We start from the raw sequence: 15559 nt of genomic DNA, 5'->3' as shown, positions 1-15559 counted from the left end.
TAAATACTATACCATGTACTATATAGAATTCCTATGCAACAATGAGGAACAAAGTTTCTTTATCAAGAACAATTACATGGGACTGGGACTACAGCTCAGTAGCAGAGTGCTAACCCAGCACCTGTGAGGCACCTATATTGTTTATTTTGTTTAGCACCACATAAACAAAATAAACAAAATATAGGCATGATGTTCATCTACAACTACAAAAAAAATTTTTTAAAGAACAATTACATGCTAAAAAGTAATTTTAGTTTTCAAAGGTCGATATGGTTGCTTTTGGCAGAGACAAAACTTTTCAAATTTTCAGTGACACTAAACTCCTGAGTCTAAAAGAAAAAAAACCTTGAACTTTAGTAATTCTAGTCATCAACTTTTACTGAAACCTCTTTTTCAGTGTCCCTGAGAATAAATTGGTAAAAATCAATCCAATATACAAACAGAGATTCATAATTGCTAGCATAGGTGGATTAGAAACATCAACCATACTGGGTGTGGTGGCACATGCCTGTAATCTCAGCCACTTGGGAAATTGAGACAGAATGATCCCAAATTTGAGGCCAGCCTAAATGGCAACTTAATGAGACCCTGTTTCAAAATGAGGGGAAAAAAGTGGGGGGCCAGGGGGCGAGTCCAGAAGCTGTGACCAAGAAAGAATTTAAGAGTAAATGGACTGGTTCTTACGTTCACTGCTACTCAACCTGAGGTTCCAAACTGGTCTGAAAGCATGCAGGATCTCATTAGGTTGCCCAGGTTGGCCTCAAACTGTGCCTATCCTGCAGTTTCCTACTGAAGACTGGAAAGCCCGTCTTCAGCAACTGAAGACTGGTCTGCAGTTTCCACTGCTCAGGTCACTGAGCAGATAGGAACAAGCACCAAGCAAAATGGAAATATAATTATGGAAAATAAACAGTAGCTTCTAAAACAAAAAAAAGGGGGGGGGGGACGGGCTGAGGATGTAGTTCAGTGTAGAGCACTCCTGGATTCAATCCATAGTACCGCAAAAAAATTAAAAAATAAAATCAACCAAAACATAAGGACTCTGGTTAGATACAATACATTGAAGCACACTGAAATCTTTTAATATAGTTATTTAGACTATTAAGAAATCATATAGGGGCTGGGGTTGTGACTTAGCGGTACAGTGCTCGCCTAGCACGTGCAAGGCCTGGGTTCGATCCTCAGCACCGCACCACATATAAATAAATAAATAAATAAAATAAAGGTATTGTGTCAACTACAACTAAAAAATATAAAGTCATATAATAAATTTTATTAAACTACACATTACTACATATTACAATTCCTATTTTAAAATTAAATCTATGTCACCAAATTTAAAAAAAAAATTAATATGTCCCAAGTTTTTTAAAAAGTTCTCATGCAGGATGTGATGGCATATGCCTGTGATTCCAGCAACTTGGAAGGCTGAGGCAGGAGGATTACAGGTTTAAGGCCAGCCTTAGCAACTTGGTGAGGCCCTAAACAATTTACCAAGACCCTGTCTCAAAACAAAAAATAAAAATGACTGGAGATACAGCTCAGTAGTAGGGCATCCCTGGGTTCAATCTTCAGTAACCGCCCACCCCCCCAAAAAAAATTTATCTTGCTGGGCACAGTGGTATGAGCCTATGGAGATCTCGTCCCCGCCCCCCAAATACTACAGGTGTTTGAACCCAAGGGCACTTTAGTACTGAGCTATTCCCCTGCTCTTTTTACTGTTTAAGAAAGGATCTCATTAAATTGCCCAGCTTGGCCTCAAACTTGCAATTCTTCTGCCTGTTTCCCAAGTAGCTGAGATTACAGGCATGAGCCAGTGTGCCAAGCCAGGATGTTCTCTGGAGCCCAGGGAGTCAAGGCCAGCCTGCACAACATAGTAAGACCCTGTCTCAATTTAAAAAAAAAAAAATTAATATATATTCTTTTAGTTGTCAATGGACCCTTATTTTATTTATTTATATGTGGTGCTAAGAATTGAACCCAGTGCCTCACACACTACCCCTGAACTACAACCCCAACCCTCTTTTTCTTTTAATAAATTCTGCAATTCATGAGAAACTGCATTCATACAGAGCATATGACACACATTTCCCAGTATCAAAATTTGCCAGGCCAGTGGTGCCTGCCTGCAAATCCCAGCTACTCAGGGGGCTGAGACAGGAGGATCATGAGTTCAAAGCCAGCCTCAACAACTCAGCAAGGCCCTAAGCAATTCAGTGAGACTCTGTTTCTAAATCAAATATAAAAAGGGTTGAGGACATGGCTCAGTTGTTAATCACTCCCGAGTTCAATCCCCAGTTTAAAAAAAGAAAAAAATCAAAATTTAACCATCATTCCCAAAACTGCTAGTACCCTGCCTCAAATCTTTTAGACCAAGTGCTCTATACCCTCTAACTCTGAGATCTAGGAAAGATAAATATGCTCAACATGACTACCGAATAAACTGGTGATTGCAATCAGTATAGATTAAGAGTAAAGTTACTGGCATAAAAAGGTAAAAAATAAATATAAGCATAATTTGGGAAACACAAGATTATAAGTTAAAACAGGTCTGGAGCATTTGTCTAGCATACACTGGAACCTGGGTTCAATACCCAGCAATGGCAGAAAAGGAAAAAAAAAAAAAAAAAGTAGAAGGGATGAGGTGAAAAAGAAATTTCAAAATAAAGTTAACTGGATGCCAGAATACAAAAAAATATGGCAAGCAAAAGTGCCCCATAATAATGCTTACCCTATCTTGGGCACCAAACTCTGACACTGCCAATTATTTTTTCATTATCGTAGTTCTCTAAATGGAATTCACAAGCCATTAAGGGGTCACAACCAAAGAAGCAAGTCTTTGCTTTCTTATGAATATTTAGCTTGAGAAAACTATTCAGGACACAAAAAAAAAAAAAATGAGAAGACAAAACTCATACAGAGCATGGACAGTGTCTTAATGGCACATAATTTTCACTTACAGTTTGTTGAATTTTGAAATATAAAGCATTTGCAAGGTGAAGATACACCTACAAATACCATCTAAGTAAAAAAGCTTAGAAAAAAATGAGTACTCCAATGGCCTTCAAAATCAAGGATGGTGAAAAGAGCTTCAGGAGGCAGAAATGGGATATCAAATTTTTCTTAAATAAACAAATGAAATGCCAAAGGAGAACAGAAATTTCATTCCAGGCAAGGAAAAAAGAAACCTTCTCAAAGATTAAAATTCACATTAGGGCCAGGCATAGTGGCACATGCCTGTTATTCTAGCTACTTGGGAAGTTGAGGCAGAATAGCATTTGGAAGACAGCCTGGGTAACTTTGCAAGACTATAAAATAAAAAGTAAAAATAAAAAGAACTGGGGGGGCCAGGCTTGGTGGGCGAATGAATGCCTGTAATCCCAGCTGATCAGGAGGCTGAGGCAGGAGGACTGCGAGTTCAAAGCCAGCCTCAGCAAAAGCAAGGCCTAAGCAACTCAGTGAGACCCTGTCTCTAAATAAAATACAAAATAGGGCTGGGGATGTGGCTCAAGCGGTAATGCACTCGCCTGGCATGCGTGCAGCCCGGGTTCGATTCTCAGCACCACATACAAACAAAGATGTTGTGTCCACCGAAAAACTAAAAAAATAAATAAATAAATATTAAAAATTCTCTCTCTTTAAAAAAAAATAAAATACAAAATAAGGCTGGGGATATGGCTCAGTGATTGAGTGACCCGGAGTTCAATCCCTTGATTACAAACCCCCCCCCAAAAAAGTTACAGAAGTTACACAGCTAATAGATAGTAATGTTAAGTGCTAGTTTTATTATTATTGGTGTATGAAAATCAGAAAGCTCGGGCTGGGGATGTGGCTCAAGCGGTAGCACGCTCACCTGGCATACGTGCGGCCCGGGTTCGATCCTCAGCACCACATACAAAGATGTTGTGTCTGCCGAAAACTGGAAAATAAATATTAAAAAAAAAATTCTCTCTCTCTAAAAAAAAAAAAAAAAAGAAAAGAAAAGAAAATCAGAAAGCTCTGTTCCACTCTATTATCTCATAATTCTTTCTCAGAAACTAAATTTTGAATGTCTTTCTAAACATTGTAGTAATTCACCTTCATCTAAACCTCATAAAATTATTTGATCAAATAATTTATCAAAAGGAAAAATGGGCCCCTTTCTCAGCTGAAAGATAAGCTAGAGGGCAATTAAATATAGTTATATTTAAATAATGTAAGGGGCAGTTACAGTTATATTTAAATAATAACTTACAGATCAGTAGTAGAGTGCTTGTTTAACATGCATAAGGCCCTGGAGTTCAATCCCCAGCACTGCAAAAATAAATAAATAGCAACTTAGGACAGAGGCCGGGTTGTGGCTCAGTGGTAGAGTGCTTGCCTAGCATGTGTGAGGCACTGGGTTTGATCACCAGCACCACATAAAGATAAACAAAATAAGTTGTGACCATCTACAACTAAAAAAATATTTTTAAAAAACTCTAGGACACAACTGACATTGGCTTTTTTTTTTTTTTTTTGAGATGGGGTCTTGATGCGTTGCCCAGGCTGGCATGTCAAACTCTTGGCATCAAGTGATTCTCCAACTTAGCTCAAGAGCATTTTTACTAGGCTGTGGTATTATGCAAAGTACTCAGTAACCTGTACCTTTATTTACTTTATAGGCCAAATTCTTCTCCCACAACCTGTCACTCCCACCCCATTCCCATCCCACCCACACCCCTTACTGGGGGTTAAACCTAGGGGCACTCTATCACAAAGCTACATCTCAAGCCCATTTTATCTTATTTTGAGACATTGCCTAGGCTAGCCTCACACTTGCTCTCCTGCCTCAGCCTCCAGAATAGCTGGAATTATAGACATATGCCACTGTGCCCTGCAAGGTACTTTGAGAAACTTTTAAACCCCTATCTTTTATGAACCACATGTGTCACCATGTAAGAAGACACAGCCTTAGACTATATTTCAGAACAAAAAATCTGCTTCTAGCACAAATTGAAGGAATATAGAAATAGAAATAACTGTTATCAAATGATGACAAAAACACCTCAATTGAAAATAGCCGTTTCTAGCCCTTCCGAAGGTTTTAATTCATGTGATATTTTAGAAGATATAAAACATTTTTAATGAAATTAAAAATCAAATTTTAGCTAGGTGTGGTGATGCAGGCCTGTAATCCCAGTGACTTAGGAGGCTGAGACAGGAGGATCACAAGTTCAAAGCCAGCCTCAGCAACAGCGAGGTGCTAAGCAACTCAGTGAGACCCTGTCTCTAAATAAAATACAAAATAGGGCTGGGGATGTGGCTCAATGGCCAAGTGCCCCTGATTCAACCCCTGGTACCCTCCTACCCCTGAAAAAGTCAAATTTTAATCACTAAAAATTCAACTACTTTAACCCAACAATGGAATATAAAGGAACAAAATACTGGTTATATCTTCTCACTTTCATTTTATAACAGGAAACCTTAAAGAATATTAAAAAAAAAAAAAAAAAAGAGTCCAGCCATGAAGAAGTTCAGAAACCTAAAAAGCAGATGATCATATTTTGGCACACTGTTTAATGAAATAGTCCAATTGTATACAAGACTTGACTATAGAAATAGTAGTCAATAGTCAAAATTTTAAAGAAGAGATTCATTCACATATGATCCTAAACTGAATCCTTAACTCTTACCAAAAAAGGCTCTTAATTTCTTGAAAGTTAAATCTGTATGAATGCAATTAGCTGTTATAATAAAAACTACTTATAATCAAAAGGAGATAGATACAAATGAGAAATTAACTGATTTTAATAAACAAATCAGCCAAATGCAAAACAACTTATTTCCAGGTACTATGAAGAACCAATTAATCTCAATTCTACATGAAATGCCAACAGTTGGCAAAGGTAACTTCTGGATTTACTAAGTATTCATGTCCACTAAGAATCATCAAATTATTAAAATCAATTACACTTCTTTGGGAGTATCCTGTCATTATGGTATCCTAATAACTAATCAATTTCATTCTTATTGATGGAATGGCATCAAAGAATGGGACCAAATACAATGCATATTTTTATTTAGTTGTAGATGGACACAATGCCTTTATTTTATTCGTTTATTTTTATGTGGTACTGAGGATCAAACTCAGTGCCTCACACATGCTAGGCAAGTGCTCTACCACTGAGTTACAACGGCTGCCCCCATGCATGTCTTGATAAACAAATCTTATTTTTTAATAACATATATTCAATTAATTGCCATATACACAGTTCTCCAGAAGTTTATATTATAGAAAAAACAATAATTATTTTCTATTCAGCAACCCCTTGTACATTTTGGTCTTACACACTACTGTATCTCTTTAAAACCTCTCAAGAGCAGGGTGAGGTAGCATGCACTGTAATCCCAGCTGACAAAGGAGGATCACAAATTTGAGGCCAGTTTCAGCAATTTAGCAAGACCCTGTCTCAAAACAAAAAATAAAAAGAACTGGGGATGTAGCTCAGTGGTAATGTGCCCCTGGGTTCAATCACCAGTACCAAAAAAAACCCTCTCAGAGGGTTGAGGATATAGCTCAATGGTACAGCGCTTATTTAGCATGCACAAGGCTTTGGGTTCAATCCCTGCAGTTGGGTGGGTGTGTGTGTGAGCCACACACAGACAAAAAAACCTTTCAGAGTTTCAATTTATTTTTGATAATATTCTTCAGTTTAGAAGCAATGTTTTGTTATTGTAAAAGTCTCTAAACCAGTGGATTCTAAGATATTCCTCCATGTATAAGACATGAGATTATAACCAAATTAACGAATCAGAGATCAGAATGCCAAAAATTAAGTCATTAAAAGGGAATCCACAGAAAGAGCCAGTTGTGAAAGAACAGGAAGTGATGTACACTGCCATTTTGTACATGAACTATTTAGAAACATAAGAAGTGCCATACTAATCTGGAATCAACCCAGACTAACAGCTCTCAGTATTCTCTTTGTGACAGTGACATCAGAGGTCATCTTCTGAAAAAACCCTCAGGCAGTTTTTCCTTAATAACAAATTTAGCTAATTGATCCTGAAGACACTTTTACCACTTTTAGGCAGAGTTCCTATCAGCTATGGAAAACAGTGTTTCTTTTTGTTACCCCCAAGAGTACCACTTAGTCCCTGTATGCTGAAATATAGCAAATACACACCCTGTGTATATTCTTAAATTTTATAGCTTTTATTGATAAAGCCTCTCTTCCTGCAATCTTTCTAAGATAAAGGATGTCTCTAGTAAGCAGTATGGTTGGATATACACATGCTAGTATACATGAATTCATTATCAACAAACCATAATCTACAGAAATAGAAATTTGCCATATAGGAGAAAACTCCACACATCACAATTTTGTATCATGAAATACAGATTCAAATGAATAGTGCTGCTTAAATTAAATCAATTGAAATGAACATCAAAAGGGAAGAAAGAAGGCAAAGAGCATTCTATTTTGTGAGGGGAAAAAAATGATAAAATTATATCAAAATCATGAAATAAGATAATAGAAACTATTAGTGCCCAGCACTATTGCTAACATCTTTATATCCCTGTATTCAAACAGATTTCAAAATAGCAACACACCAAGAAAGTTCTGGGTACATTTAATGATAACATAAACACAAAAGTATTTTTTAAATAAATAATTCACTAAGTAAAACTTAAACACCAACTATAACTTGTTTGTAAAATATCAAGACAGATCATATCTGTGATATTACATTTTAGTCATCTTCATCACTTTGGGAAAATTATTTAATTCTACTAATATTCACATATGGAACATTTTTAAATCACTTCCCCAGTAAACCTAAACACTTAAAGGAAAAAATATTGACAGTACATCAAGATTCCTTCAAGACTTGAAGGCTACTTTTTGGTCACAAAAAGCACGTGGCAATGTTAAAATTGTTTTTATTTATGTTTACCCAGACAAAACCAACAAGTACCAAACCAACTGAGATGACCTTTTAAAAAAAAAATGATACAAAGCAAAAGTTAATCATAAATGGGCATATTAATATCAATTATCTTCATTTCTTTAAGAAACAGAGCATTTGCTACAGAAAGATTTCTAACCTAATGATTTTCAGAAAAATTCCAATTTCAATATTACACAAAACAGTATTAACCTTTAAAATCCACAGCCCAGGGACAAACGTCTATCAGAAAGCCTGTCTGTATGTAATAATTGGTTTTTTAAAAATATTTTTTAGTTGTTGATGGACCTTTATTTTATTTATTTGTATATGTTGCTGGGAATCCAACCCAGCGCCTCACGCATGCCAAGCAAGCGCGCTACCGCTGAGCCACAGCCCCAACCCCTGTATAATTTTTAATAACTCTTCAAAACTTGCAAAAGCTATAGGAAGAAAAATAAGAGAATACAAAATTATTTTATTTGAATTCTAAAGAAAACTCAACCTGCTCCAAAAAAAAGAAAAAAAGCCCATCCAGAGACACATCAACTGTTCTAACTTGAGGGGTCCTCTTGAAAGGCCATACCCCCTAACAATAACAACAGGAGCAGCTATACTTTCCATGGACAGATCTCAGGAGAAGAGTATTAACGGTACTGTTATCGATTTAAAAATCAAAGGAAGAAGAGTAACCTTTCCAAGGGAAGCGCCATTACTTCTCTCTCCTGCTCCCCCCTCCCTTCAGTGTATACATGGGTCTGTGTATGAAGAAATTGCCTCGGACTTCTGCAGCATTGCAGTACACTAGACGATGAGGAAGGGGGAAGGGTAGGGGGAGAGAAACGCTTCCATTACCCCTAAAGAGAAGTATAGATTTCTTGAGGGTTGAATCCACCCAGCAGGCTACCCAGAGCAGTCTCCCTTCCCAAGAATACATAGACACTACAAAGGAGGAGGAGGAACGGGAGGAGCAGAGAGACCTGAGGGAAAGGGACTTCGCGCCTTTAAATCGGGGTGCACATCAATCCTGTCTCCCTACGAGGGCCACACCTTCCTCGAAACCTTCCACCACCCCTTCCGGTGACCCTCAGGAAAAAGGAATGTAATTGCTCCTGCCCCTCATAACAGGAGGGCGCCCAGCTAACCAGCTTCTTCACCCCACCCACAGAATCACAGACCCTCCTTGTCTCCCTCCCCCACCCCACTCCCACATCCCTTCTTCCGTAGAGGCCTGAGTGGGCCGAATTTCCCCGCCCCCCGCCAGGTCTCCTTTCCCTAGCAGAGGTGCCCTTACCCTTTAGCCGTCAGGTCTGGAGCGGAGTAGGCAAACGCAGCCCTCCGCAGCGCTCAGGTAGCTGCTAGCTGGAGGGCGAGGAGGGAGGAGGGGGCCTGGCGACCGACCGCCGCCCCCCACCCCGCGGAGCCCCAGCGAGCTGCCCAGCCCAAGCTCTGCGACAAGGGGCGGGGAGGGGGGCGGCGAGGGGACGACCAGAGTCGAGGAGGCGCCCTCAGCGCTGGGGCTCAGCTAAGATGGCGCGGGGAAGTGCCCGGAGTCGCCGCCGCCGCCTCGGGGGAACCGGCCCGGGCCTCGGCCGCCTCCCGTCCTCACACAGCCGAGGCCCTCTCGGTCCCCCGCCGCGGCCCCTCGGCGGGCGGGCCCACGCGTGGCCCTCTGCCTCCACCACCACCACCCCTGGGAAGGGGGCGCTCACAAAGAGAAGCGAGGCCGCGGGCCGGCCGGCGGGCGGCGGGGCGGGGTCCCCAGGGGCCGGGAGGCCTGAGAGGCTCGCGGGTGCTTAGCACTCTTGGCCCGCGAAGGGCGCAGGGCGAGCGGGACCCCTCCTCTTTCCTCAAGCAGGCAGTGGTACCGACTCACTCTCTTTGCCACCCTCCCTCTCTCCTTCCGAGCCCTGAAGCCACAGAGCCCGGCCGCTGCCCAGGTTCCCCCCCTTCCCCAACACCACTCCCCTCCTCCCGACAGTCATCCCAGTCTCCGATCTCGCGAGATTTCCCGCCTGACAGGCCCGACCCTGCGCAAGACACGACTTCGTACGTGCGCGCGCCCGTGAGGGCGCATATAAACCTTTTAATTGAGCCAAGTTCCTCCGGTGGCCTATCCTCTGTCCAGCGCAACCCCACTCAGCTTTCTGAGCTTCTGTGCCAAGCGGGTGACAGGTGTATTCACCCCCGGAAGTCTAAGAAGACTAACTTGTCTGCACTCCCCTTCTTCTCACCTCCAAATCATCAGCTCCTCCCACCAACCAATAGTGCTGGTGTGAAAGTTTGTCCTAAAGTGTAAAATATCCCATTCCTTAGATATCTTACCTCGACTCCTCCTTGGAATTCAGAGGTAACCTGAGCATCGTAATCAATATATAACTGAGTTTTCAGATTCTAATAGTTTATAGTAATTTTTGGAAAGGCAGTAAGACTTGGAAATATAATTTAAGCCACCCTATATATTGGTGATGGTAGGAAAGCTACTTAAAAAGAATTTGCAGGTTTGGTAGTTTGAGTGATGAGTAGTTTTTTGGAACAAGTGCAGCAAACCAAAGGATATGCAGGGAGAGGTAGAACTCCTTTGGGAAGGGCCATGCACAGTAGCGCATGCCTGTGATTCCAGCAGTTTGATAGGCTTAGGCAGTAGGATCACAAGTTTGAGGCCAACTTCTCAATAACTCAGCGAGACCCTGTCTCAAAATAAAAATAAAAACGGCTGGGGATGTGACTCAGTGGTTAAGCTCCCCAGGGTTCAGTCCCAAGTACATAAAAAAATAAAATAAAATAAAATAAAAAAGGACAGGGGTGTGACTCAGTAGTAAAGCGCCCCTGGGATCAGTCCCCGGTACAAAAAAAAAAACTTTTGTGTGTGTGTGTGTGTGGTGAATAATTTTTCTTCTTTTTTTAGGGACAAAAAGTGGTTTGTTTGGGGTTTTTTAATATTTTTTTAATGGTAGATAGACACAATACCTTTATTTTATTTATTTTTATATGGTGCTAAGAATCAAAACCAATGCCTCACACATGCCAGGCGAGTGTGCTACCACTGATCCCCAACCCCAGCCCTCTTTCAGTGGTTTTTAACTCAAGAACAACTGAAGGGTTGGGGTTGTAGCTCAGTGGTAGAGCACTTGCCTAGCTCATGTGAGGCACCACATAAAAAAAAAATAAAGGTACTGTATCCATCTACAACTAAAAAAATAATATATATATATATATATATATATATATATAGAACACTTTTAGTGTGTCTGAAGTGCAGTCACGAAAAATCGTGGCTTTTCAACCCTCTTAACTGAGACAAATATATATATCGGTTTCGTTTACTGTGGAAAAAATTTCTTTGGAGCAGTGATTGGAAATTTCAGTAAACATCAGAAAAACAGTGCATATGTTTTTTTCTCAATACTTTCTCCTGTAATAGGGTACTCTGTGAGTCATTCCACTTTTTGCCTATATTGTCAACCACTGTCAAATGGCATGTCCCCCTCAGCATATAAAAACTTGCCCTTTCTCCTTTTGGGGTGGGAGGTGTGGGAAGATTACCATCTTCATCTCTTCACAGCCAGGCTGCTTGGGAAACGTGGATCTTCCCACCTCCACTGAAACTGATCTTGCTGAAGTCAAGAGTGACCTTGGTTGCTATATCTAGTGAAGTCATTTAATCCTGCCCTTCCTGTCATCTGCAATATTTGACATAGTTGACACTCCTTCCATCTTGAAACTGTGCTCCTCCTTGGCTTTTCAACACCACTCAAAACCAGTTTTCCTTCTACCTTCTTTTCCTGACAGGGGCCCTCTTCCTCCACATTATCCTTAAAAGATGCCCCTCCAATCCTCATCTGTTCCAGCAAGAAATTATTACAGCAAGAATGTTCTCTTCTAAGAGCTAGGATTATAGCCCAGGGATAGAGCACATACTTCGCATGTGGTGAAGCCCTGGGTTCAATCCCTAACACTCCCCCTCCAAAAAAGAATGTTTTCTTCTTCCATCTAATTATTTCACACATTGAGGACTAGAAAGAGATTCAGTTTCCCATAATATATTTTTATGGAAAATTCCAAACAAATATAAAAGGATTAGAATAGAATAATAAACTTCTTGGGCTGGGGATATAGCTCAGTGATGGAGTGCTTACCTAGAATAAATGAAGTACTGGGTTAAATCCCCAGCACTGCAAAAGAAAAAAAAGAAGAAGAAAGAGGAGAAGGAGGAGGAGGAGGAGGAGGAGGAGGAATAAGAAGCTGCCTTGTGTCCATCACCTAACTTCAACTATTTGAAACACTACCATTTCCCCCTCCACACAGCCCAAATTTTATTTTTTATTTGGTGTGTGATACTGCAGATTTAACCCAAAGACTGTTGATCAGTGAGCTACATTTCCAGTTCTTTATTATTTTGAGACAGTCTTGCTGAATTACCTGGGTGGGCCTCAAACTTTCGATTTTCCTGCCTCAGCCTCCCTAGCATCTGGGATTACAGGCATGTGCCACCTAGCCCAGCACAAAGGAAAAAAAAATTAGTTCTACCTCTTCCCTGCATAAAAACCTTAGGACTGGCCTGGGGCTATAGCTCAGTGATAGAGCGCTTGCCTAGCATGCATGAGGCACTGGGTTCCACTCTCAGCACCACATAAAAATAAATAAAATAAAGGCATGCTGTCCATCTACAACTGCAAAAAAAAAAAAAAAAAAAGGACTTTCAGTTTGCTGCTTTTGTTCCTAAAACTGCTCATCACCATGTCCAGCTCCCCTGGAGTATTTTTAAGTAAACTTCTTGTAAACCATAACATTTCACCAGTACATACTTTAATATGTATTGCTAACAAAGACTTTTTATTGTAAATTAACCACAATATCATTATCAAACTTTTATAAAAAGTTTTTAATCCTTTAATATCATTTAATACTTAATCCATGTTCAGTTTTTCCCCATAATTTCCAGAATGCCTTTTACAGTTCATTTATCTGAATCAAAATCTGAACAAGTTCCATATTTTGCATTATTGATAAGTACATCCATAAATATTCTTTTCATGTGTAAAACTTTCATTTCATTTTTGCTTTCTTCTTCTTTTTTTTTTTTTAATTTTGAGACAGTCTCACTAAATTGCCGAGGGTCTCACTAATTTGCTGAAGTATCCAACTTGGAATCCTCCTGCCTCAGCCTCTAGAGTCGTTGGGATTACAGGTGTGCACCACCAAACATGACTTCTCTCTCTCTCTCTCTCTCTCTTTCCTTTTGGTATTGGGATTAAACCCAGAGGTGCTTTAACCACTAAGCCACATCCCCAGTTATTTGTTTGTTTGATTGTTTTGAGACAAGAGTCTTGCTACATTGCTGTCTTTTTTTATTTTTATTTTTTAGTTGCAGATGGACACAATACCTTTATTTTATTTATTATTTTCATGTGGTGCGGAGGATGGAACCCAGTGCCGCATACTTGCAAGGGAAGCGCTCTGCCACTGAGCCACAATCCCAGCCTGCTGAGAGTTTTATTTAACTTCTGAGACTGACCTTGAATTTGGGATCCTCCTGCCTCAACCAGCAAAATCGTTGGGATTACAGGCATGTGCCAGGATGCCTAGAACAAATGCTTTCTTTTTGGTGGGGGGACGGTACCAAGGATTGAATTTAGGGCCACTCCACAAGTGAGCCACACCCCCAGCCCTATTTTGTATTTTATTTAGAGACAGAGTCTCACTAAGTTGCTTAGTCCCTCGCTTTTGCTGAGACTGACTTTGAACTCGCAATCCTCCTGCCTCAGCCTTCTGAGCCGCTGGGATTACAGGCGTGAGCAAGCATGCCCAAGTCTAAATGCTTTCTTAAAATTTTCTTTCTTTTCTTCTTTCCCTTCTTTTTTCTTTTCTTTGAAGTTTGTTTATTTACAGGTGGCTGTTAGGTCGGTGGTGGCAACTTGGTGGGACTCAGAACAAAACAGCCTGCGGCGGAAAGGGACATCAATCAGGCGCCAGGAGATCGCCTGTCAATCAGCGAGATCACCTGACTAACGCCTGTCAATCAGCAGGACCCCCTGGCCAATCCTGGAGTTCAGCCAACTCCCCTGACCAACCCCAATGCAACAAGGGACCCTAAAAACACCTTTTCCTGTCCCAAGCCCTTCCCTTCCTGCTGGAAGCCCCATAAAAGTCCAGCCCAGCAAGCTTCCACAAGGTTTCTCCTCATACCCTTCTCTTGCCACTCTGGCGGTCTGATCGAGTTCCATCCGGGAGTGATGTCCCAATAAAGCCTGTTCCGTGGCCCTTTTTAAATCTGCCTCCTTTGGTCGCTGCCCACCTTCGCCTGATCTGACAGTGGCACATATCTGCAATCCCAGCAACTCAAAGAAACTGAGGCAGGGGAACTACAAGTTAGAGTCTAGCCTCAGCAACTAAGCAAGGGCCTAAGCAATTTAGTGAGCTCCTGTCTCAAAAATAAAAAAATACGCCAGGCAAGATGGTGCACGCCTGTAATGCCCGAGACTCCGGAGGCTGATGCAGGAGGATCTGGAGTTCAAAGCCAGCTTCACCTGCATAGCAAGGTGCTAAGCAATTCAGTGAGACCCGGTCTCTAAATAAAATACAAAATAGGGCTGAGGATGTGGCTCAGTGGTTGAGTGCCCCTGAGTTCAATCCTCGGTACCAAAAATTAACAAATTATATATATATAGAGAGAGAGAGAGAGAAAGAGAGAGAGAGAGAGAGAAGAGGTTTTTTTGTTGAAGAGGTCAGGTCAATTTTTTGCATTCTGGACTTGGCCCATTTCATTCTCATCATGTCATTTCACGTGTTGTTTCACATTTTCTTTAATGCTCATACTTCTTGTAAACTGTAGTTAAATCTAAAGTTGATTATACTTATGGCATAATTGTTTTTTTAAGAATGTTGCATGGGTGATATTTTTATAATATTTTACTATCTGCTATCACCTCATTCTTACCTCCTCCTCTACCATAAATTATAGTTCCATTCTTTCCAATTTCCCCAGCACTAAGAGATTTTTTTTTTTTTTGGTGTGGTGGAGGGAGGATCCAACCTGGGGTCTCCCATATGCTATGGCAAGTACTCTACCACTGAGAAACACTCCCAGCCCCAAAGAGAATTTTCTTTCTTTTTTTTTTTTTTTAGAGAGAGAGAGAATTTTAATATGTATTTTTTAGTTTTCTGCGGACACAACATCTTTGTTTGTATCTGGTGCTGAGGATGGAACCCGGGGCGCACGCATGCCAGGCGAGTGCGCTACCGCTTGAGCCACATCCCCAGCCCCCCCAAAGAGAATCTTAAGAGACCCTGGATGTCTTTCATTTATTCTACTTCTGTGCCTGTGATTTGGTGTTAATAGGTTTCTATCCTCAAAATTCTTCAAGTTTCATACACACACACACACACCCCCCCCACACACACACAGCACACGCAAGCTTTCTTAACATTAAGTTTATTTAAGAATAAAACACCATTAATAAATACTACAAACCATAGCAGTTATTTCATGTAAAAATTAATTTTAAAAAGATAATAACAGGGGCTGGGGTTGTGGCTCAGCGGTAGAGCACTCACCTAGCACGTGTGAGGCCCTGGGTTCCATCCTCAGCACCACCTAAAAATAAATAAATAAAATAAAGGTATTGTGTCCAACTATAAAAAATAA

General features: G+C 40.7%; 1 protein-coding gene across 4 annotated transcripts in view; it reads right to left on the bottom strand.

The window, feature by feature from the left end:
* Taok1 (TAO kinase 1) overlaps positions 1-9842 on the bottom strand; it is a 131865-nt gene extending 122023 nt beyond the window's left edge. The window contains exons 1-3 of one of the 4 annotated variants that reach the window (XM_058580060.1): positions 9206-9842; positions 4235-4293; positions 3854-3955 (exon numbers count right to left, since the gene is read on the bottom strand). The gene's annotated coding sequence lies outside the window, so the exon portion shown is untranslated. The remainder of the gene's footprint in view (positions 1-3853; positions 3956-4234; positions 4294-9205) is intronic. The other 3 variants (XM_058580061.1, XM_058580062.1, XM_046446869.2) reach the window with 3 other exon arrangements.
* Between the last annotated feature and the right edge of the window lie 5717 nt (positions 9843-15559).

The sequence above is a fragment of the Marmota monax genome, unplaced genomic scaffold (assembly GCF_021218885.2).
Source record: "Marmota monax isolate L192 unplaced genomic scaffold, Marmota_monax_Labrador192_F-V1.1 WCK01_AAM20220418_F8-fsc00138, whole genome shotgun sequence".
In the NCBI taxonomy this organism is placed as follows: Eukaryota; Metazoa; Chordata; class Mammalia; order Rodentia; family Sciuridae; genus Marmota; species Marmota monax.
The sequence above is the reverse complement of the archived record's forward strand: the minus strand, read 5'-3'. Positions and strand labels throughout refer to the sequence as shown.